The 22587-nt window shown below is 32.2% G+C and overlaps 1 protein-coding gene across 1 annotated transcript in view; it reads right to left on the bottom strand.

Moving 5' to 3' along the window:
• LOC148302744 (uncharacterized) overlaps window positions 1-20683 on the bottom strand; it is a 69048-nt gene extending 48365 nt beyond the window's left edge. Inside the window, exon 1 of the mRNA XM_088271084.1 lies at window positions 20553-20683. The gene's annotated coding sequence lies outside the window, so the exon portion shown is untranslated. The remainder of the gene's footprint in view (window positions 1-20552) is intronic.
• Between the last annotated feature and the right edge of the window lie 1904 nt (window positions 20684-22587).

The raw sequence follows: 22587 nt of genomic DNA, 5'->3' as shown, positions 1-22587 counted from the left end.
GTTTTTCTGAGAATTAGTACGAGGCAACGCATTTTGACTCCATTTTTTCTTAAATAATAAACATATTTAAAGGAATAAGTATGTGAAAAATGTTAAAAATGGCACAAAATAAAATATTGTACTTTTTTACTTGTTTCGCCAGCTTCTGTGTGTATAAAAAAGTGGTTTTCTATATATATATATATATATATATATATATATATATATATATATATATATATATATATATATATATATATATATATATATATATATATATATATATATATATATATATATATATATATATATATATATATATATATATATATATATATATATATATATATATATATAACTAACTAACCATCACGCCGCTTCCCCGAAGGGGTAGGCAGAAAGAATCGAACGCCACACCACTCTGTATTTGCAAACATTCTTTGCCTCTTCTACATTCATGCATCTCCTCATACATACCCGACGATTATTACGACTCCTGACCCGGCCGCTTTCAAGTGTTTGACATTCCTGATTGTGCTTCTTTTTCCAAATACATTCACCTCATAAATTTGTTATATATAAATATATATATATATATATATATATATATATATATATATATATATATATATATATATATATATATATATATATATATATATATATATATATATATATATATATATATATATATATATATATATATATAAAATATATATATATATATATATATATATATATATATATATATTTATATATATATATATATATATATATATATATATATATATATATATATATATATATATATATATATATATATATATATATATATATATATATATATATATATATATATATATAATGTGGTTTTCATGATTAGGCGCTCAAATTGATTCTTCTTGTTAGTGAATTTATAGTGCTTAGTATTATATTTCATTATATACTTAATGGCATTAATTACGGTCATATAAGTATCTGAATGTCCGTGAAACAAATAAATTGATAAGTAGGTTTAGGGTCTGACGTACCATGTTGGATGATGCGTATATTCGAACTATACCCGGATACAGGACATTCTGTGTAAGCTATCTAATCTGACTTTATTGTGAATTAATTTTTTCATAGAAAAAACTTGTTTTCAATTCACGTATTAAACGAAAAAAATATATTTTTTGGATTGTAAAAAAAAATGTTTCATAAAACGTTTTGCTTTCTGTAAGGGTTATCAAAATTAAATATAATATAAAGAATAGTGTAGTGTTCACATCATTTGTTGTGATTACTACACTAGTGATTAGTGAGTCCATATACTTGTGTTCACAAATTTGGAAATCTCAATAAAACGAATTATTTTTATATGAGGAAGAATATGAAAATCTAGGTATTTGCCTGAAAACCAGCCTTTGACAAGTCAGGGCTCCTGACTTGTCAAAGGCTGGTTTAGTAATCATCCGGACTTACATATTCTTCATCAGGAGCCCAGGAGGCCTAGATGCTTCTGATTCAGATTTTTCAGGACGAGCTTTCAGTGTCAGGGTAGAGAACGCGTATACGCACCCCTGACCGATCGAACACTGGCACTGATGTTATCGTGGCAGGGTCCCGCATCCGTCTTGTTGGCCGGTCTCTCAGACCCATCCATTAGGATGTCTGTGATGTTCGAGGAGCCACCTAGCCCCCAACCTCCCCTACAAGATTCCCCCCTACAGGGGTCCGGTGCTTTAGAGAATCATTGGAAACATGAACTTGTACGCGAAGTACCAAGTATTTAAAAAAAAATAATATGATAAATGACTCCTATAATTGGAGATAATCCAGATTTGTGAACTAATATTTGGACATGCACTCAAAATGTTGTTATTATAACTTAATTATAATTTCTACAGGTTTCGAAGCTTACCGCTTCTTTTTCAAGACTCATTAATACACATTCTAGTTTTAATCAGTCTTGAAAAAGAAGCGGTTAGCTTCGAAACCGGTAGACATTGTAATTTAGTTATAATAAAATACTTATAGCGATTTTAAAACAAAGTTTTACTTTAATTACAAAATGGAAAATCACATAGTTATTGTTTCAAATATAAATTAAATTATTGGAATCTTCAACATGTACACAAAGTACCGAGTATTTACGTGGTATCCATAACGTGCGCTCCCTTAAAACTACTCTAAAATTATAGGAATGTATTGTTATAGCGTACAGCGCACATATTCAAAACCTTTTTTAGTATGAAGTTTAAACTGTCAGATTAAAAATTAAATAATTTTTTTAATTTATAGAATAGGCATTTAATTTGTAGAACTTCATTTTAATTTATGTATTAAATATTAAATCACACACTTATTTTTCCGCTAAGTAAATATTAATAACATTTACTTTATCGGATACTGAATTAGTCACCCTATGGATGTCCCGGGTTCGATTCCCAAGTGGGGTAAAATAAATATAAGTGATTTTTTCACTGTAATATTTATTCAATATTGCCCTGGACTGGTACCTCAAGCGGAGGGCTGATCACCTTTCCTTCTTGTGTAAACGATCAAGATAACACTGCGTTTATATGACGCAGTGCCCTATGCACCTTTGGGGTGCGGATAAGGGTTTTATTATTATTATTTATTATGGATGATATGTCGATTTAAAGGTGTCTCAACTTGATATGAAACATGTATCATTCTTCCGTTTTTTATGAAAGAAGATTAATTTCATTAATTGATTCGGCAGTCACATTGTGATAAATTTTATAAATTTTTAATGAAAGTTTTACTTATTAAAAATGGATAAAATTTACCACAATTAATAAGTGATGGAGAATATTGAAGTCTGGGCATTTACGTAAATACCCAGACTTTCATATTTTTCTTCGTGTATGTTGAGAATATATTTTTATTGTACGTTTAAGGTTTTTTTTTAATGTAACGAAAATATTTTAGAAATTTGATTTAGGTTACTATAAAGCAAAGTCTCTTTCCGTATCGATTGCATCGCAACCGTTATATTTTATATTGCTCCCAATGGATTGTTCGGATTCTGATGCATTTTCTAGCAATCACTAGAAAATGCATCACTGTTACGTAATACATGGCATAGTACGCCTAAAGGGCTTATCTGCATTCGAGTCAGCGTAGAGTTTTAATTCCAGCCGAGTATAGATACTTCATTCGCATTTAGCAGTGCCTACCGAACGAGGGTGAAATACAAATACGATGGTAATATAGACGATATTAAGTATATTAAAAGTGTTGTTTGCTTTGTGGCAGTGGCGTGCACAGAAAATTAATCATGGTAGGCAGTAGAGGTAGGTAGTAAGGTAAGCTGGAACTACTTACAAAGGTAGACAGTAGAGATTTGTAGTAAGGTAAGCTGGTACTGCTTATTAGGGTAGGCAGTAGAGGTAGGTAGTAAGGTAAGCTGGTAATACTTACAAGGGTAGGCAGTAGAGGTAGGTAGTAAGGCAAGCTGGTACTACTTACAAGAGTAGGCAGTAGAGGTTGGTAGTACTTTATATATATATATATATATATATATATATATATATATATATATATATATATATATATATATATATATATATATATATATATATATATATATATATATATATATATATATATATATATATATATATATAGAAGTTCTAAGAAGTTAAGTAGTATGGTTGTCAAGCATGGGTAAAATTAGTGAGTGATCACTTAAACCGGTCTATGACGGTCGTAAGCCCCGTAAATGCCAGCACTTCCACATTTTTCTTCATCTATGTTATTGTTGTATGTTGAGATGTCAAAAAAACATATTAAATATATTCATAAATTATTAATATAATATCTTTATTTCTTATCGATCACAAGACCTGTTTTCCATACCGTTTTGTTTTTGGATAGATTTGTATTGATTGAACTTTCAAAAGTTTGGGAGTTCTCCTTAGTTAACAAGAGGCTGTATAACTTGTTCCATCTCCCAGCTGCCTTGTGGAACGCTCGGGGGCTTGTGGAACTTTCGATAACAGATACCGCACCAATTCCAAATAAACAACAACAACTGTCGTCTTGTTTTAGACGTAGAAGACAACGATCTAACCCTTTGCATTGAAAAGCCTTCATTTGCGAGGCACCCGCAACTGGGCGCAGTTGGCAAAAGGAAGATAGTAACAAATTGAGAGAAAATCTACTTTGAAATTTTGGTTTCCTTGTACATTGGACACGTATTGAATCGATAAATTTGTCCATGTAATATTTAGATGACATGTTTTAATAAAAAAACGGACAAAATTGTATATAAGTCAACAAACAAACAAAAATAGCATATTATATTGAAAGCTGTTCCACCGCATGCCCAGATCTGATACAGAAGCATCTAGGCTCCCTGACAGATCTGCTCTTTCTAAGCAATTTTTTTAAAACTTAGTTGCGAAATTTATTGAAAATGTGAAACATTATAAAATTGTATCCCATATTACTGAGAATTTACATTTAAAAGCTTTCAATATACCTGTCACTGCCAATCTAAATAAATACAAGATTGTAAGTCCATCACCAAATTTTCTAGAAGTACATCAGTGTAGGCAGTGAAAGGGATTAGTGTTTAGTTCAATTAGTCAGCTAGATCCGAATCCGACTCCACGTTGGCTGGTACACAGATGCCCACAACCCCGACGACCACAGCAGACACACACGGAACAGTGCAAAGACATTTACAGAGAATGGTCAGTCATCGCATTTCCACTCAACCATTATTCATCGACACTATTTCGGATCCCTTTCACAAGTAACGACACAAAAAATAGCATAAAGGATAGAACGCCATACCACTGTGTATTTGAATTGCAAAATTATTAGCTTTTTCCGTATTCATGCATCTCCTCATACATACCCGCCGATTGTTCCAAATCCTGAATTAACCACTGTCAAGTATTTCAAATTATACAATTGACAATGCCAAGTTGTACTCGGTCTTCCTCTGCTTATATTTCCAACTACATTCACCTCATATGTTTGTTTTACCATCCTTTCCTCACCTATTCGTTCCACATGTCCAAACTATCTCAACGATATTTGTTTATGATGGATGCTCAAATGGTTAAATAACTTTCCTTTTTTAAAACCATTTTTAAGCTTTTATCATACATCGTTTTGATGCACACAGGTCTGAGTGATCGCATTAGGACTGCATCAGGATAACATACTTATGTTCTTCTTTTGCAATCTCATATAAACACCGTTTACTCCTATATTATATTTATTAATTATTACTACGGGCTTGTACTCGAAGCGCAAGTGATCACTTTGCCTTCATTAATAAATGATTGCCCTACCGTTATTTGCGGATAAGAATCAGGAGTAGACGATTATAATAATTTTATTTTAACATCGATTGCTCATTTTTCAATTTTAATGGGTAATTATAAGTTTGCTTCTAACATCCATATATTTTTTCGCGACGATTGTTACGGCTTCTACTCGTAGCACATTGCTGGAATCATATTTGCTTTTTTTGGTTTCTAATTTAATGCGATTATTCTCCTTGCAAATTACCGCCCTCAAAGTATAGTTGTAAACACATATACCCATTTATGGTCGAATGGACTTACTGAAAAGTATTACTGTATTTGGGTTTTAACTTTTGCTATTAACTGGGTTCATTAAATCACATCGACGGCCCCTACGTAAAGTACTCTATCTGCTAATCTGTTACTTTGCAGGAGAGAGCTTAGAAGATTTTTTCAACGTATTTTTTTTATTGATTAACGGTTTTATTTGAGATTCTAATCTAGTATTATATATTAAAAAACACGATTAAACAATGTATTAAATCATTTTAAAATTGTATGCTTTGTCAAAATTAAGTAGTTAGCGTTTTAGAAGTTCAGTTCATTTCGAAAATTCGATTTAGATAGCGTCTTCTCAGCATTGCTTCTTTCCTTATATTACCATTTGAATATCTATTATACAACGTTTTGCCGCACATTCGTCTGAAGAACACATTTCAACTGCACTCAGTCTACTTTAAAACAATTACCAATTAAATCATCAATGGGATAGCTTGGATAACAATACATATTTAATAATAAACTCTCAAATGTAAAAAATGATTAAATTAATTTTTCTTTTTCCGTTTCAAAATTATTTTTTTCGTTACAATTCATAAAATCCCCTCAAACACGTATTTTATATTTTACTGAGGTTTTTTTCATAAAACCATTTTTCGACTGAGAACACCTATTGTCACATAAACAAAAAATATCTGATTTCAATTAACTTCACAAGCAGATATTTCCTTTTTTTACATTAAATTCTAACAGATTTATTTTTAATAAAATCTACTAAGTACCCACTATTAAGGTAATAAAATTGGGTACATTAGCTACAATCAAATAAATGTTTGTTTAATATAAAAATAACGAAAAACCTCAATTGGACCATGATATGTAGAAACCATCCTACCCACAATTTGTAAAATTTGTGTTTTTGACGAACGCTCCTTCATAAATTGTATAATTTTAATTTCCCCAAAACACCCAACCCAAAGATCAACACAATTTATTTGGAGAACTTTTTTAAACCCATAACTAATAAATCCATGAAATACAAAATGCTGAAAAATGCAGCTTTCAGCATTTTCACGTTAAAATTATTTGCACCCATGTAACATTGCAGAAAGATCCATTTGAATTGGATGTATTCGACTTTGAACTAGAAGAACAAAAATAAAACAATATCCCTGAATCAATAAAAGTTGGTTGGATGTGTCAATTCAACATTTAAAAAAAATTGCTGAAATTATCCAACCAATGAAATACCGAACTCTGACCTTATTCATGAAATAATCGAAATTTCGAATATGACACACAGTAAGAAACGCTTATTAAGCCCATACTCGCATTAGTGAAATTCAGTTAGCTTCCAGCAATGCATAGAGCATAGGTTATACCCAATAAAAAAATACATGTTGGATTTTTGTTTGTTTTTTAGAACATGCAATGAAAGAATATTTTTATTTTTATTTTATTAACTCTTTCAAAAACTCATTTCCTCGTGTCAAAAAAAACCTGAAATGTTACCTGGGCTTGAAGAAAATTATGTTGCTATTTAACGATTACTAGGCCTTAATGGTACATATTCAAACCCTGATCCACACCCCAATGGTGCATAGGGCACTGCATCATATACACGCAGTATTATCTTGATAGTTAACACACGAAGAAAAGGTGATCAGCCCTCCGCTTCAGGTACCAGTCCAGGGTAAGATTGAATAAATATTAGAGTGAAAAAACACTTATATTTATTTAACCCCCCCCCCGGGAATCGAACCCGGGACCTCGAGAACGGTAGCTCGGCGTGCTGACCATTGCACTACGTAGGCGGACGAATGGTACATAGTGATGTTATATTTTTGTTAATTCTGAAAACGTTCAAATGCAATTATCTTACTTTGTCAATTTGTTGGATTATTTCTGCATAACATGGTCCATTTATGATATTTATTTCGCTTGTGTAAGCTAGAAAGTCAATAGAGTTTTCCTCTCGTGATTCTTTATGCTTTCAACAGGGGATGATAAAATCCGAAGGCAACACATTTAGTATCGTAAAACTATAAAGCATGGTTGCTACCCGGAAACAATGTTTGTATTGAGACACACCCCTTCAATCTTACCCCATAAAACGGATATTGGTTTTATTTTATATAGATATAAATTTTTCAAAAATAAAATACAAAACGGATCTTAATATTTCAGATTTGTTTCAATATTTTTTTTTCAACTATTTATACATAATATTTATCTAGTATATTCACACAACTATTAACATTTTAAATTTACTATATTGTATCTCCACTGGGTTTTTCCCGTGCCAAGGCGTATTTTAAAAATCCTTTTTTTTTTAAATAAAATTATTTGATTAGTTATTTGTAAAATATAAAACAATGTTTGAAAAACAAAATACAAACGTGTAAAAAAAATTCATCACACACATATCGCTCACTCCTTTCAAGAACGTCATAAATCAAAAAACTTGATTTTTCAGGAGAACGTTTTAAAGTTTAAAAATATGACATTTCATATCATATTTTAAATAAATATTTAGTATATTTAAACAAATAATTAAACAATGCCTTTTCTTCAATATGCAAAAACAATATTTTCTGGCCTGTAGCGGGTAAATATAAAGTTAAAAATATGCCGCTTTTGCAGGGATATATTACATTTTCTGGGCATCCCAAAAACATGCACAACTGAACATTTTCGATTTTTGATATATGACGTTGTTAAACGGAGTGAGCGATATTTTAAATAAATTAAAATATATTTTTTTTAAATATGTATACTAAATATTTTTTCAAATGGAGCAAAAACATTTAGGTTTTACTTAAATAGATCCGTTGCACAGTAAAAACTTTAATGAGTGGCTTGATATTTATTTATCAAGCCACTCATTAATACATTTTATTATATTTTTAAACTTTAAAAACGATCTCCTGAAAAATCAAGTTATTTTTATATATGACGTTGTTGAAAGGAGTTAGCGATATGTCTCATGTCACCAGTGTGGGCATGTTTAATAAAAAACAGACGGATTTACGGTGATGGAAAAACCAATAATAATGTGCCATATAGGAGCACCTACATAATATTGTGCTACAAAGTTAATGACTAAACCCCTTTTGGAGCCTTTACCCTCTCAGAATCCGTCAGAATAGAGAGACGAGTTCATTTTCAATTTCAGAATATTTATTTTAATAACACTAAAAAAACCTTGCGCGTCAACCTCTAATCTAAAAATTCTATTCTTTATCCTTAAAGCCCTAAAGTTTCACTAAAACAGGGTTGATTTTATATATACATATAAATATATATATATATATATATATATATATATATATATATATATATATATATATAAATATATACATATATATATATATATATATATATATATATATATATATATATATATATATATATATATATATATATATATATATATATATATATATATATATATATATATATATATATATATATATATATATATATATATATATATATATATATATATATATATATATATATATATATATATATATATATATATATATATATATATATATATATATATATATATATATATATATATATATCTTTTTCTTTTTCTTCTTCTTCTTCTTTTAGGACTAGGTCCTGTCACTCTCCGGTCCGCTCCTGGGAGGTGGAAGACCAGCTATCCCTTCATCGTTTGGGTGGTCTTCCTGGGGATCCCGCTTATGCTGCTGTCCGCTGCTATCCTCACTACTCGATCCGAACTCGCTCTTCCCACATGATTTCTCCAGGAATGTCTTCTTTCTCTTTCCCATCGCACAACATCTTCAACATGGCAGATTTTTCTTATTTCAGAGTTTCTAACTCTGTCGCGAAGTGATAGCTGGTCTTCCACCTCCCAGGAGCGGACCGGAGAATATTTAAGGGTAATCTTTATTTATATGGACGATTTGATATGACCTGGCATCAGCTGATCACTTTATACAGTGTGTAACTTTCATCATTTCGCCATTCTTGAACATCCGTATTGCCTCAATTCTTGGATGTTGTACTCGTATATGGTATATAGAGTATCTTAACAATCGCTTTCGTATTGCAGTTGAAACTTTGCGATAGAACTGGCATCTGTTGAGAACTTTGTGAAGTTAATAGTTTCCTCTATCTGACCACATATGAGAATTACTTTGATTATAAGAAGACACCTGATTTTTGTTAACCAACTTCTTATTTCATCAGTTGATATATCAATGAATCATCCTAATATTGATTTTGGATTTGTATATAACCCCGTTTCCGTAAAATGTACGCTTCACTGTGATTAAATTGTTGAGGAGATAGTGGAAATGATTTAGCAAAATCAAATGCGTTTTTAGTTTTTTTTCTCTCTCTCTCACTATTTTCAACTTCTAGTGAAAAAGCATTCCACCCATTGGCCCGTAACAGGATTATTTACAAAAAAGCATACATTTTACTACATTTTTATGTCAATAAATAATTTTTCAACATTAACTGAGTTTAATTTTTTTCAAAAGCGCCCTGTTCCACATGGTCATTTGTATAAATCATAATTTTTTTAACTCAAGTTTTGCTTTGTAAATACCACTATTACTTTATTAAAAGTAGTAAAATTTACCAAGTAAAACTGAAATAAAAATTTATAGATATTAAGATCTGCCTGATAAGTGACTGCCGAAACAATTAAGGCCCAGTATTCAATAAACCATAGCTTAATTTTCTTTACACGCGCGTAACATTAGACGTAATTGTTTTTTTTCTAAACACCGTTTTTGTATTGAACAAAATAAGTTTTCCTGAAGATTAAATATTTGGTATTTAAAAAAAAGAGTTATTGAAAGGTAAGGAGTTAAATGATAAAAATATTTTCCAATATACATTAAAAAAAAGAAATTCCAGTAAAAAAAATATAATATAAATTATGCGCAGAGATACGTCCGGTTTCAGCCGATCGCTTACCGAATCATCCAGTTAGCGAGTTTCCCATTAATGAAAGGATTTTACTGTCCAGTAATAAAACTCATTTTACAATAATATCCCAATATAAATACGCCGTTCAATGTATAATATTGAACCATTGTTTTTTTGTTACTCATTAAGGAGCCTCTCGTCCTGTTTCCCTTCCTATCGTTATGCTTTACTGTTTGGCCATTATCCTGCGCGCAGGATTCAGCTTTGTAGTACCTTAACCTGTAATAAAGTCCCTAGTTGTGCGTATTTAGGGGACGAAATTGTATATTTTGAGGAGACCATTTGGGTAGTGTTCCGCAAAGTTTTTTCTGTTCAAAGTACAAACATCTGCCAAATCAAGAATTTTTAGAGTTACACCAAAGATAAAAAAAAGTTTATTTAATTTAAAATAATTATTAAAATTTATATAATGCGAAAACACATACTTATTACATATTATGTTTAGTGCAAAATCTAAGCCTGCTTAACTGATCACCGGCGATCAAAATTTGGAGCAATTATTGATAAAGCTGCTCTCATTATTTTTTTGAGTTCTTTTTTTTAACTAACTAACTAACTAACTGACCATCACGCCGCTTCCCCGCAGGGGTAGGCAGAGAGAATAGAGCGCCACACCACTCTGTCCTTGCAAACATTCTTCGCCTCTTCCACGTTCATGCATCTCCTCATACATACCTGCCGATTGTTACGACTCCTAACCTGACCACTTTCAAGTATTTGGCATACCTGATCGTGCCATGTTTTTCTCGGTCTTCCTCTGCTTCTTTTCCCACTAACTTTGTTTTACCGTTCTTTCCTCACTCATTCGTTCTACATGTCCAAACCATCTCAACACACCTTTCTTAATTTTATCGATAATGCTTATCTCAGCTTTGCATTCCTTCCTTATTTCACTATTCGCACATCTATCATACATCGTTTTGTCGCACATTCTTCTGAGAGATCGCATTTCGACTGCATTCAGTCTACTTTCATCCTTCTTTTGCCAACTCCATGTTTCACTTCCATACATTAGAGTTGGAACCAGGACTCCGTTTTGCACTGCCAGTTTAGCTCCCGCTGATAGGTTTTTATTTGCTTTGACTTTTCTTTTTTTTGTTGTTTAATAGCAGTTACCGTCGACAATCCCAATTCGCACAAGCAAGTCGTGGTAAATTGTAAAAGAATTGCAATAGCACGCTTTGAAAGTAGTGGATATTAATTTTTTATATGCAGAGACAAAATAAAGAGTTTGCATATTCGTGGAAGCCTGGGCTTAACATCCATTTATAGGAAGGTAGAGGAAAGGCAATTGAGATGGTGTGGGCATATAGAACGCAGATAACCCAAACATGTAGTTAACCAGGCAATATAAATGGATCTTCCTCGAAAGTTCTCTAGAGGAAGACCAAGGAATTAATGGGTGAAGGAGATAGATAACATGATGTGAAGACATGGCCTAGGTGACGTTATCCAGGACAGAAAGACATATAACCTGAGGACGAGGAGAGCTGACCCCGGCAGTCTACAAGGACAATAAAGCTGGGATATACGGCTGTCCAAATTTAAAACACAGTAAGAAACATTTTTTGTAGTAGTTTTTTTTTGCATTTTTGGACTAAGTAGAGTCTAATTTTAATAATAATAATAATAAAACCCTTATCCGCACCCCAATGGTGCATAGGGCACTGCGTCATATAAACGCAGTGTTATCTTGATCGTTTACACATGAAGGATAGGTGATCAGCCCTCCGCTTCAGGTACCAGTCCAGGGTAATGTTAATTCATTTCAATTTTCAATTCAATCCAATTTATTCAATAATTAATATATACATTACAAACAAACATTTAAGGCGTATACATTTAAAAAACAAATTAAAAATTAAGCAAGAAGACTCTTGTTAAATGTGTAGAAGAATCTCGCTTCGGAAAACTCCTTCGGACACATGGAACAGATCAATATCCAATGTGATATTGTTCAACATAGCGGTAGCTCTTCCTATAGGCATAACCATCGGCAGGTTGGTCCTGTATATAGGAATGTGAAACAATCTATGCCGACGCTGTCTTAGGTAACTATCGGGAACATACAGACCAATGCTCTGGATAATTTCAGGATTATCGATCATACCGCGCAACAATCGGTAAAAATGCGTAAACAAATACACATATAAATATGACAGTGAAAAAATAACTTAATTTTTATTTTATCCCCCTTGGGAATCGAACCTGGGACCTCCAGAACGGTAGGCGAGCGTGCTGACCATTACACTGCGGAGGCGGACTAAGTAGAGTCTCTTAGTCCATTAATGCAAAAAAAACCTACTACAAAAAAATGTCCCTTACCGTGTTTCAAATTTGGACAGCCGTATAGTCAGGAAGATGAAGCCAAAAATTTGCCAACTGTGTTCAAAATTTTTCAGTTTTGATGTCCGATCAGTTTTGAGCTCCATGATTTTTTCTGGCTCGTTTATCGGTAAGTGATTTTTCTGCGGCACACCAACTATGTACCACTTAACACCAGTGTGCCGCGGCACACACTTTGCAGAACACTGCATTAGGGGAAGAATGTCCTTTGTTTTGGGATACAAAATTTCTATGTTTACATTTGCCCTTGTAACATGTTTGTAGTATGTAGATTAAAGTGCGTTTGATTGTACGGTTTGTGATAATTAACCTAACGGTTTAAACCCCGAAACATCCTATTTTCAATTAATTTATTTTCATATTTGTATCATGAGTTGGGGTCCGAATCGATATAAAAGTATATTTTTTCATTAATTGATTCGTAGTTTACTTTGTGGTAATATATTTTGATTTATAATTAAGATCTTTCTTAGTAAATACCACTATTTCTTACTTTATCTATTGTTACGTGTGTTTCGATATATTCAACATCATATAATGTTTGATGATGAAGATGAATGCATCGAAATACGTGTCATAATGGATTTTAAGATAAAGCGGTTTTCAGCAAGTTTTTTTCCTTTTTAAACATTAAAAAATTCGTTTGTTGTATGTGTTCTTACGAGTATATTCTTCCTTTAGCCCTAGTTATAAGAGAAAATAATAACCATACGGTATTTGAAAATGAGTCAGCTTCCATAGTGTAATGGTCAGCATGCTCGGCTACCGTTCTGGAGGCCCCGGGTTCGATTCCCAGGGGGGCGGTCAAATAAACATAATTGATTTTTTCACTCTAATATTTATTCAATATCACCCTGGACCGGTACCTGAAGCGGAGGCTGATCACATTTCCTTCATGTGTTATCGATAAAGATAACACTGCGTTTATATGATGGAGTGCCTTTGCACCAGTTGGGTGCGGATGAAGGTTTGAAGAAGATGAAGAAGACCATAAGGTATTCGTTATTGATAATGAATACATCAAAACTTGGTTCAAATATTCATTCGATTCATTTTATTTTATATTTCATCTCATATTTCAATTGTATTATTGTACCGTATTATTTGTTGCATTGTTTTTTTTTAGTTTTATTTTATTTCTATTGTATAATCATACCCTAATTATAAATCTAAATTTTAAAAACAACATATAGCTGAATTAGTAATGCATGTACCAATTAATGAAGAACATTAACATATTATCGTAGTCGTACAGGAGAAAGCGACTACCAACAAAACGTAAAATGTTCAGTAGGGTCATTTAAGTCACTTTTGCTTGGCAAGAAAATAAACATCAATGCAGTTAGTCATTTTTAACAAGTCAATATATTATACTTCCATGTTTAAAATAGCTTTGGGATTTTTTCAGGGCAATATTAAGCTACTAAGATATCAATTAGTCAATAATCAGGTTTTCGTAAAAAAAATGCACTTGGTCAGTTTCTTTTGTATGACTACGATATAATTGTTATTATCATTAACGTTTTGAAAATACGTCCTGAAAACTACGTTATACAATACAATAAGATGTATTGTGAAAGAGTACAAGTCGAACACGAGAAAGCTTTTCAAGAACTACATAGAAAGGTGTAGAAGCAAAGGCTAGAAACTTGAGACAAGACATTGTATATGTATTTACAAGTTATAAGTGAAAAACAAGAAATGTAAAATGTTATTTTTAATGCGATTTGAAATAATCCCCATATTTCACATTTTCAATAAATTTCATAACTTAGTTCAAAAAATTAAAATTACTTTGCGAGAGAAGGTCTGTCAGGAAGCCTAGATGCTTCAGTATCAGATCTGATAATGCAGTGGGACAGCGTTCAATAAAAATCCCTGTATTCAAATCCTTGTTAAATAATTGATTACATGAATGTTACAACATTTTGAGTGTGTCCAAATCAGGCTCTGTAAATGCCCAGACTTCCATACTGCATCTATGTTGAGATGTCAAAAATTATCGTAAAAAAATAACTCCTAATTGGAGATAATCCAGATTTGTGGACAAGTATTTGGATACATTCAAAATTACATAAATAAATCAACTGGAAGCTAAACTGGCAGTGCACAACGGAGTCCTGGTTCCAACTCTAATGTATGGAAGTGAAACATGGAGTTGGCAAAAGAAGGATGAAAGTAGACTGAATGCAGTCGAAATGCGATCTCTCAGAAGAATGTGCGACAAAACGATGTATGATAGATGTACGAATAGTGAAATAAGGAAGGAATGCAAAGCTGAGATAAGCATTATCGATAAAATTAAGAATGGTGTGTTGAGATGGTTTGGACATGTAGAACGAATGAGTGAGGAAAGAACGGTAAAACAAATTTATGAGGCGAATGTTAGCGGGAAAAGAAGCAGAGGAAGACCGAGAAAAACATGGCACGATCAGGTATGTCAAATACTTGAAAGTGGTCAGGTTAGGAGTCGTAACAATCGGCGGGTATGTATGAGGAGATGCATGAACGTGGAAGAGGAGAAGAATGTTTGCAAGGACAGAGTGTGGCGCTCTATTCTCTCTGCCTACCCCTGCGGGGAAGCGGCGTGATGGTTAGTTAGTTAGTCAATCAACTGGTCAAATTATAAGATAAAAAATAAACAATAAAAATGATGTTTTCTAGCGTTTCTAAAGTATGTATATAAATATACTCCAGGATTCGGACCTCACCTACGAATAAAAGAGTTTCTGCTTTATAAAAAAGCTTCCCTCATCCCACTATCGATATCTTTAGTGAAGTCTCGCACACTGTGTTCCGAGTTTGATCAATGTATCTAAAAGTTTCAAGAATTTGAGTAGTGTGGTTGTTAATCATGTGTAGAATTGGTGAATGTTACACGTTTGTAAAGTGATCACTTAAACCAACCGTACAACGGTCGTAAGCCCCGTAAATGCCCAGACTTCCATATTCTTCTTCACATATGTTGAAATGCCGAAAAATAATGCACATTAATGCCACATACGTTTCTTATTTTCTCTCAACTTATTTCCACAGCATCTTTTTCATTAAAAATCAATAAATAAAATTGAAACATTTTTCCTGTACTTTGTGATCACCCAATGACATGTTTGCTGAATGAATAACTCGGTGACTAAAAAAATCTTTACAATTGCGATTGATATCTTTGATTGACATCGTTACATTTTACAATATTCAAAGTTATTGTCGTCAATTTTGTTCACAAATGATGAATTCTCTCCGTCTTGAAGATATCTAGATAATTTAAAAATATATATATTTCAATATTGTTAAAGACGTATTTTGAAATAAAATCGAAGCTCTGCTAACTCACTAAAAACTTCGAAATTTCAACAAAAGATATCGCGTATGTAGTTTATTCTGATTATTTATTGACATCTCATCAAAAATGAAGAAGAATATGCAAGTCTGGGCTTTTACGGGGCTGACGACCGTCGCACAGTGGGGTATATTAGCGATCTGGGCGGCCAAAAGTCACTTTTAAAAACATTGTCGCAGGTGTATGAAAAATATATCAACATGAAATAGAGTATTTTGTTGATGACATGCAATAATTGTATCCCCCCCACGCACATCTCACGTGTCTAATGGTCAGTCGCAAAGTTGTTGTTATTGTGAGTGCACGTGTTTCTCTTTTGCTGTTCGTTTAGTACGCAAACATTTCAGTGATTATTATTATTTTTTTGTATTACAAGTATACAATTTAATAATGGATTGTGATCAAGCAGGTAAGATAGTGTATTGTACATAGATTTAAGTTGCAATAGCTAACATATTTACTAAAAAAAACTAATTTAAATAAGTGCCTTTAAATGGATTTTTCCTTCATTTTTTTTATAAATAAAGGATATTTAGTTGTGCTTCCGAGTATTATCCGGCTAAAATTTAGATTGTATCAAATAGCTTAGCCCTCTTTCTTTATATAAATTGAAATTTTTTTTGCAGAGTTTTGCTCTTTTGCAAGAAATCGCTCTTTTAAGATGAGTCAGCACAATAATGAAAACTGAGCTACGTACAGTTTTTTCATCTTTAAATTGTTACATTTTTATTTTAGGACCAGTAGATGTTAAAATAATGACTAAAAAACAGTTATTTATTATCATGCAGCAACAAAATGCTAATAAAATAAATGAAAAATTAGAATGCTTGCAAAAGTACCTTTTACAATTAGATAATTTTTCTGACGAGTGTGCAATGAAAATTAAAAACGATTTTTCGCATTTCAAGTCTGAAATGAAACGAAGATAGACTAATGCACTCAGAAAGGAGGAAAGTTTCTTGATAAAAAATGAAAATTGGCTTGACGGAACTTTTACAATTCCTTGGGTAATGAATCGATCAGGACGACCATCAAAGTCGTTTGGTGAATCAAGTCAGAGAAGCAAAAGAAGGAAAACTGAAGATTTGCGCAAACATATTGAATTAGATGTGCTCATCCATGCTACTCGGTCAAAGTTAGGAGAAAGCGGGATGATAGATGCTTCTTTGGTGTTGAAAGAAATTATCTGTACACCTAAGCGTGCTACCAAATATAAGAAAGCGTATTCTCGTTGCCAGCAAAAAAATACCCAGATGACGCAATTGACTCCATCACAGACTTTATCTATTTTTGTTGAAGCCGATCTTTCGAGAAGGCAATATGAAATAGTAAGGAGTTCTCATAAAAAACTATACCCGTGTTACAGTATCTTACAAAAAGCAAAAATCGAGTGTTACCCTGCTAAGAAAGCTTACAGAGTAACTGAAACTTGTGCCGAAGTAAACCTACAGAGTTTAATGGATCACACTACCACGCGACTTTTGACACATTTAGAAGAATGTTTACAAAATTTAAATAAAAAAGAAAGAGAAACATTAGTTTAAATGTGCAAGTGGGGTTGTGATGGAGCACAACAAGCTCAATATAAACAAACGTTTTTAAATGATGCAGACTCCGATGCAAACATATTTCAGAGTTCGTTTGTGCCCCTACAACTTATTTGTTCCTTGAATAATAAGGTTATTTGGCAAAACCCAATTCCTTCTTCACCACGTTATTGTCGTCCAATAAGAAAACGATTTATAAAGGAAACAAAAAAATAACAAATGAAGAAATCGCTTATATTAAAAGCGGAAGAAGAACTGTGTCCGGACGAGGAACCATGGCCATCTTTCTCGGACTAATATTTTTTAAATTATTTACTACGATTTGCATTTATTAAAAAAAAAAAAAAATTGTTACTGATAAGTAAAAAATATCTCCATATAATACAATGAATTAGTCAAAAGGCATATTTGGAATCGATTTAGAACGAAAAATAATATTGGCCGCCCAGATCGCCAATATACCCCACTGTGCGTCGGCTGGTTTTATTCTTTACATCTCACCAATAGATGTCTCTAGTGAAGTTCTAGTGATTCAAGAACAAGGTTTCTAAATTGGTTCATATATATAGAACTTCCAAGAATTTGAGTAGTGTGGTTGTCAATAATGGATAGAATTGGTGAATGTTACACGTGTGTAAAGTGATCACTTAAACCAGCCTATGACGGTCGTCAGCCCCGTAAATGCCCAGACTTCCATATTCTTCTTCATCTTTGATGAGATGTCAACAAATAATATGAAAATAACTCGTGTAATTGAAGATAATCCAGATTTTGTGAACAAGTATTTGGACACACTCAAAATGTTGTAGTTTATTCTGGATTAAAAATTGCGTGTTTTCAATTGTATACATATTAAACAACATTCCGAAATTTCAGAAGTATTATTGTCAATGGTAAGATCTGTAGTGTAGTCCTTAGACGATCAACTACGATACATGCGTCTCAGGTTCGATTCCTGTTTGGTTCCAATTGTAAAAAGGTAATGAAGAAATTCATATTATTATTATTTTTTTAATCAAATGCACCTTAGTAGACTCTTAAGTTTGTAAAATCTGAGTTTGATTTGAAAATTGATACATAAACAAAGAAATATTTATTTTCAATTGGTCTGGATGTTTGTGATGTATTTTTTACATCTATCTTCCCTATCCTTACAATTCTACCTGCAGACAAGCCCCTAAAAGTAGAGACTTTATATATTATTCCTTTGAAAATACGTAAATAATCATAGGTGGAATGGTGAATGTAAAGCAGTGTATAAAGTGATTATATAAACCATCAAATGGCAGGTCGTAAGCACTGTAAATATCTAGAAATTCATATTCTAAACCAGTGGTCTAAACTTATTAGCCAAAGAGCCAAATATGTACATTACAACGATTTTTTTTAAAGCTAAATCTGTTTGCAATTCTATTACACCTTAACTATTTTAGACCTTATATTATTTATTGATTTGGCATTAACTTTGTGGAATGACATGTTGATTATTGTTTTTCATCAAGTGGTATATTCAAGTGTTTAATTTTTATAAAATAATTTTAGACCTTTATTAAATTACGGTTTCACTCAATAAAACTTTATTTCACACATCGCTCACTCCTTTCAAGAACGTCATAAATCAAAAATAGACAATTTTTAGTTGTGTATGTTTTCAGAATGCCCAGAAAATGTCCTATATCCCAGCAAAAGAGGCATATTTTTAACTCAATATTAACCCGCTACAGGGCAGAAAAAGTTGTTTTTGCATTTTTAAGAAAATGTATTGTTTAATTATTTTTTGAAATATACTTAATATTTTTCAAATGGAGAAAAAACCTTCAGGTTTTACCTAAAAAGTTCTATTCCGCAGTAAAAAGTTCGATAAGTGGCTTGATATTTATTTAATACATTGTATTATATTTTTAAACCTTAAAAACGTTCTCCTGAAAAATCAAGTATTTTGATATATGACGTTCTTGAAAGGAGTGAGCGACGTAATAAGGATTTTATTCATTGATAAAAATGTTTAAAAGTAAGGTATCCATAACAACACTACTTATTGCGAATAATGTCCTTGCATCTCCTTTGAAAGCTTGATCACGTCAGGTTTGTATGTCGTTATTTTTAGCACGTTTCAAGGTTCTCGTCAGTAATACGATTTCTCAGTTTGCTTTTTATAAGGTTCATGCTTGAAAAAGATTATTCGCATGAATACGTAAAGTCGAAGAGCCTTCCCGCGGATATTTGTACCGGAGTCGCACTTAAATGGTCAAAGAGGCGCATGTGACTCCGGAGCCGTACGTTGCTAGAAGGAATGCGTATTTTTTTTGCATTTTTATCGATTGTTGTGTCGTATGATCGATAATCCTGAAATTATCCGGAACATTGGTCTGTATGTTCCCGATAGTTAGCTAAGACAGCGTCGGCATGGATTGTTTTACATTTCTATATACAGAGCCAACCTGCCGATGGTTATGCCTGTAGGAAGAGCTACCGCTATGCTGAACAATATCATGCTGTATATTGATCTGTTCCATGCGTCTGAAGGGGTATTCCGAAGCGGGATTATTCTACATCTTTAACAAGAGTATACTTTCTTATCTTCAATTTTTTGTTAATGTCAATAATGTTAATTATAAATAAATTTTCCCTCTCTAAACACAACTGTCTACTTTATTAGAGAGGTAAAAACGTTATATTCGAAATGTTTTGTATATTTACCAACTATTTTGTATTATTTAAATTTGTATTTTGTAAAAAATAAAATAAAAATAAATAAATTGAATTGCCAATCCATGAACTGAACTAAACTATTGTTAATAATAAGAAATTACTTACTTTTATTACATTGGTGTCGACAGTCCATCCATTTTATTGTCATTGAAGAACTTTAAAAATAATTGATATTCACTATATTATTAACACTTTTATAATTATAAATACGTATATTATATTAAAATGTCATATTCCTATGAAAAAATATTATCTTATTAATTTTTAATTCTTTATTAGGTTACTCAGTTAAAAAAAAAACAAAAAAAAATCACTAGACGCCAACGTTGATTTCACGCAATATAATTTTTCTATTTTTTGACACGTATCCATAACCAGACGGTGCAAAAGGCACTGCTTTGGATCAACGTTGTTTTTACTTTTAACATATTATGTTTCAATCAGCGGCGTGCATACAAAATTAATTAGATTAGGAGGTAGAGGTAGGTAGTAAGGTAAGCTAGGTACTACTTAATAAGGTAGGCAGTAGAGGTAGGTAGTAAGGTTAGCTAGGTACTGCTTACTAGGGTAGGCAGTAGAGGTAGGTAGTAAGGTAAGCTAGGGACGACTTACTAGGGTAGGCAGTAGAGGTAGGTAGTAAGGTGAGCTGGTACTACTGAGGTAGGGTAGGTACTGGTTGCGTTTTTATGTCACGTGGGTAAGTAAAGATAGGCATAGCTTTTCTGCCCAAATGGAAGGCACGCCCCTGAGTTTAATATTTTTATAAATTTCACATTTTAATATTTTTTCATATATTTGAGTTTTTTAAATATGTATTTAAGAAGAGGCCAAGATTGCTTGCAAAGACAGATTGGTGTGGCGTTCTATTCTCCCTGCCTACCCCTGCAGCGAAGCGGCGTGAAACACATTCGCCTCATAAATCTCTTTTTTTTTTAATCATGACTTTTATGTAAACGCAAGAAACGTAAGGATAAAGAAAGGATTAAAACATACAAAAAACACAAAAATAAAAAGGGTAAAAAAAAAAGTAAGTGCCAGCTCGTGAATCCGAACGCTCCGTAATCCGAAACGCGCTGTAATCCGAATGATTACACATGCTGTCACATGTGAAGATCTCAAGTATGAATCTGATGACGGCTAGCAGCTGATGCCAGTTTCAAATATCCACCTTCTGAAACTGTGAAAGCTTTCAGTATAGCCATAAACTGAGCAAAGGAATTCGTCCAGAACACTGAGGAATTTATGGTTTTGAAACGGATGCGTGATTTAGTCCTTGAACACCAGCCATGTTCGTTGGTTCAAAAGAAAATATCTGATTTTTTCAAACAATAATAAAATTAAAATATAATTAAAACATAACTTTATTTTAAAATCGCTATAATATTTTTGTTATTATAACATGTTTATAATATCTACCGGTTTCGAAGCTAACCGCTTCTTCTTCAAGACTAATTAATACTAAAACACTATCTGCTAAACAAAATTAATTAAAAAAATTGAGTTAGAGTAAAATATATATAGGGATTTAAATCCAAAGTTATATTTTAATTATAAAATGAAAAATCACATCACAGGTTATTGCTTCAAATATAAATTATAAAATAAAAATATTCATTTAATATTACCCTGGACTGGTACCTAAAGCGGAGGGCTGATCACCTTTCCTTCATGTGTTAACGATCAAGATAACACTGCGTTTATATGATGCAGTGCCATATGTAATAGTTGGGTGCGGATAAAGGTTTTAATAAGATGAAGAAGACCATACGGTATTCGATAATGATACTGAATACATTGAAACGCTGGTTAGTGTATTTATTCGATTATTTTTTTTCCTTCTTTTCTTATATATCAATTGCACCGCAGTGCCCTATGCACCATCAGGTGTAGATGAGGGGTTGAACAAGAAAAAAATAAAAATATATATTTTTTAAATTATTCATTCAGTACGTAAATAAAATTGTTAAATCAGGAGCATTTTCATGAATCGAAATTTCCCTTATCTCTGTAATTTTCCTCAAAATGTCCGCTAATCCGAACGATTCCCTAATCCGGACGAACCACTATACGATTTACGTTCGGATTAGCGAGCTGGCACAATAATAAATAATAAAAAAATATTAAATTGAAAAATCGAACC

Source organism: Brachycentrus maculatus, unplaced genomic scaffold (genome assembly GCF_059751285.1).
Source record: "Brachycentrus maculatus isolate JH-2025_06_01 unplaced genomic scaffold, ASM5975128v1 h1tg000419l, whole genome shotgun sequence".
In the NCBI taxonomy this organism is placed as follows: domain Eukaryota; kingdom Metazoa; phylum Arthropoda; class Insecta; order Trichoptera; family Brachycentridae; genus Brachycentrus; species Brachycentrus maculatus.
The sequence above is the reverse complement of the archived record's forward strand: the minus strand, read 5'-3'. Positions and strand labels throughout refer to the sequence as shown.